This window comes from Miscanthus floridulus, chromosome 16 (assembly GCF_019320115.1).
Source record: "Miscanthus floridulus cultivar M001 chromosome 16, ASM1932011v1, whole genome shotgun sequence".
Classification (NCBI taxonomy): domain Eukaryota; kingdom Viridiplantae; phylum Streptophyta; class Magnoliopsida; order Poales; family Poaceae; genus Miscanthus; species Miscanthus floridulus.
The window spans coordinates 92,560,998-92,564,776 of NC_089595.1; the positions used below are offsets into that span (position 1 = coordinate 92,560,998).

Below are 3,779 nucleotides of genomic sequence, written 5' to 3' on the forward strand. Positions count from 1 at the left end.
GAGAAACTGGGGCAAAAGGGTCCATACGAATGTACGTACTAGCTATATACACCTGCATATGGGCCACAGGTCGCGGCAAGTGTACATAACGGTATTTTTCATACTCTAGTGTAATTGTAATGGCACGCTTACAATAAGACTAATAGTAATGAGATTCAGTGACTTTCCTTCGTAAAGTCACGTTGTAACTTTCCCTATGCTATCCATCGTCCAATCAAGATCCAACGAGGGAGATCGATTCAAGGCCTGTGACTTGTTGCTTCTTTCACGTGAACGCCCCCGCACGGCCGCACAACTGCATTGAAGACTCGAAAGCTCCAACCTCCGTGGCTCTATGTGCGCCTCATTGGACAGCAGGCGGCAATGCCGCATGGGCACGTACTAGCGCAGGCTTAGCTTTAACATCGCCCAAGCGGCGTCCAAGTCCCCACGCTGGCAGCTCCACTCGCCGTGCCTGCCGACCTTCGCACCAGCCGCGAACGCTCGCCGTATCCTGTGCCCACGACGGCCATCGATTGCCGCGCCCTGTGCCCACGGTGGCCGGCCGCTCGTCATGTCGCCCTCCGCACTGGTCGTGCACGCACACAGTGCTGGCTGCAAGCTTGCCACGCCGGCCGCGCACGTTCGCCGCGCCTCGCCCTCCGCGGTGGCAGCGCGCGCTCGCCGCATCCCATGTCTACGACAGCCGCCGCTCGCCGTGTCCGTGACGGTAGCCGCATGCCGTGCCCAAGATGGCCGCCTGCTCGCCGTGTTGTGCCCACGCCGGCCGGCTGCTCGCCACGCCGCCCCACACGCTGGCAGTGCACGCACACAGCATTGGCCGCGATGCGTGAGCTCGCCATGCCGGCCGCGCACGCTCGCAGTGTTGGCCACAGGCCTCCCGCTTTGCACGCCGCCAACGGGACGTAGCTGGGAGAAGGCCCGAACGAACACCCTCGCCTCGGGTCGCGTCGAGGTCGCGTGGGAGAACACGGGTCCCCGCGGCCCCTGCTTAGCCCACGTGAGCTTGTCTCCAGGGGGCTCATCTCCAGCGTGGCCGCAGCGAGCGACGACGGACGGTGGCGCTGTTGTCGACGTCGCCGGCGCCCAGACTGCTGTCGTGTCTTGCCACGATGCTGCCGAGCCAAGCTTGGCGTGGGCCTTCCTCTCCTAGCGCGAGGGCTTGTGCGGGCAAGCCCCGCCGAGGATGGCACGGCGACGTTCGAGGCCATCGCGGGCAGGCCCCATGGGAGCGCGGCGGCGCGGCGCATGAAGCCAATGCGGAGAGGCGTGAGAACCGAGCGTAGCTCGGGTGGCAAGGCCCGGTGGCTGGGACCTTGCCGGCCAGGGATCGAGCCCTAGTGGCTGCGATTTTCTGGTGTCTCACCGGGGTTCGCCCCCAAATAACTCTGTTGCCTCTCGCGCGTGGAACCACAAAGGGAATGCGACGCACCTCGTCGTCTACGGATCCATGGACCCGGTGATCTCACAAAGTGTAGTTGTAGGATCTGTTTGTGTACTTGTGGTGTGTGTGACGTTGGTGTGTGTCTGTTCACGAACAGATACTACAGTTGTACCTAGATGAGAGGCGGGGGGGGGGGGGGGGAAAAAACACGGAGAGGCGTGCTTTGCGTAAAATATTGATACTTTATGTTTGATTGGACGTGAGCCGTCGGATCCGTGTTAAACGGTGGACAAAGGTGCAAACTGTTAACGTGACTTACCAGAGGAAAGTTACTGAATCCGCGTCCCATAAATACCCCCCTCTCGCCGCGCGTTCCCACCTCCCCCTCCTCACCGCTCCGGGCTGACTGACCAAGGGCTCGCCGCCTTCCGTTCCGTGTCCTCGGACTCCGACAGGGAAAGGAAAGGCGAAATCTTGGGTCGGTTCGTTAGCGGCGGAGTGGTGGAGGTGCGGACGTTGATGACGGAGCTGTGGATGGAGGTGCTGCCGCCGCCCTACTTTGCGGGGCAGGCGGCGGGCGGCGGGTGGTTCCTGCCGGACCGGCGGGCCGGCGCCGGTCCCGTGGCGTGGACGGTGGAGGAGAACAAGTTGTTCGAGCGCGTGCTGGCGCGGGTCGACTGGGACGCGCCGGATCGGTGGGAGCGGGTGGCCCAGATGCTGCCCGGGAGGACGGTGGCCGACGTCGCCGCCCATTACGACGATCTGGAGAGCGATGTCGGCTTCATCGAGGCCGGCTTCGTGCCCTTCCCCCGCTATGGCGGCGGCGGTGGCGCGTCGCAATCCGCTGGGTTCACGTTCGACTGGGACGGCGGCAGCGGTGGCGACGCCGGCTTTAAGCGCTCCTCCTGCTACGTGGTTGGCGGCAAGCGCGAGCGCGGGCCGGACCACGAACGCAAGAAGGGCATCCCCTGGACGGAGGAGGAGCACAAGTAAGCAGTAGCCCCAACCCCAATTGATCCTCTCACTCACACAACAAATGGAACTTGCGCGCGCGCCTGATTGGTGAAATTTCCATGGCTAATCTCCTCTCCTCTGGTTGCCTACCGTGCCGCAGGCTGTTCTTGATGGGTCTGAAGAAGTACGGGCGCGGGGACTGGAGGAACATCTCGCGCAACTTCGTTACGAGCCGGACGCCGACGCAGGTGGCCAGCCACGCGCAGAAGTACTTCATCCGCCTCAACTCCGGCGGCAAGGACAAGCGCCGCTCCAGCATCCACGACATCACCACCGTCAACCTCCCCGACGACGACGCCGGCGGTGGCAACAACCCCTCTGCCTCGCCGCCCTCCGTGCTCACCTCCACCTCCACACCCTCGTCCACCTGGCTGCGGCGGCGGCGGCCCGGTCATCTCCGAGCAGTTTGGCGTCCTCGTCGACAGCAAGCCGCCACCGCCGCACCACCACCACCACTTCATGCCGCACTCCTACGGCAACGTGAAACTCGAGCCCGGCGTCAATTCCCATCACGGTGCAGGCTTCCTGGACGACTCTGTTCTGATGCAGATGCAGATGCAGATGCAGATGCACTGCGGCCAGCTGCAGCCTCTTGGCTGACTGGTTTTCGCGCAGCAATTACAATGGCAGAAAGAGGAAAAATTCCTCTCGTCTTTGGCCACGCACGAGTCTGTTGCGCGTGTCTGTTGTTGGTTTCAATCAAACAGGCAAATAACATTTGGGTACAGCACACATTCTTGCTACAGATAGATGGACGGTTCATGCAGACAACTCCGAGCTCAGCACCAGTCCGCAGCCGAGCGCTAGCGTTCTGCTGCAACTGAGCTGAGCTCCCTGCCGGCTGCCGTGTGTTCCAGAGACGGGAGGAAGAGGGGAAAATGGAAGAAAAGAAAAATATAGTAGAAGATACTTATGGACAATGGGATCTCTGCATTTCGCCTATGTGTACATAAGCCCGCGCCCGCAGTGAAATAATTTCCTACTGTAATTTGTGTTCCTGTGTTATGGGAGGCACACTACTGCTAGATGTTGTGATTACGCTAGCATTTTCTTTGTAATGATGTGTTGATCGGTTAACGTCATGTATTTGGGATAGCAAGTAGCATCAGCAGCAGCATGCTGTTTAAGTGTCTTGTAAGGGTTCTTATTTATCTTTATTAAGATGGGGGTGTATTAGCTAGCATCGGTCACCCTCTCATTGACCCGCCCTTTTGTTTGTTATTAATCATGATGGTGATGAAAAGATTGTAGTTTTCATCAGCTGTTTCCTGTCGCTTTTGATGCGATAAAACGGAACCATGATGCAGATGGATGTGGTTTTCGTGGCTGTGGGAGGGAAGGACTCTAGAGATTTTATAGATTGGTCAAGTCAGTCCCTCTG

General features: G+C 59.8%; 1 pseudogene; it reads left to right on the forward strand.

Moving 5' to 3' along the window:
- The first annotated feature begins 1,771 nt into the window (after positions 1-1,771).
- On the forward strand, positions 1,772-3,138 carry LOC136512781 (transcription factor DIVARICATA-like; annotated as a pseudogene).
- The last annotated feature ends 641 nt before the right edge of the window (positions 3,139-3,779 follow it).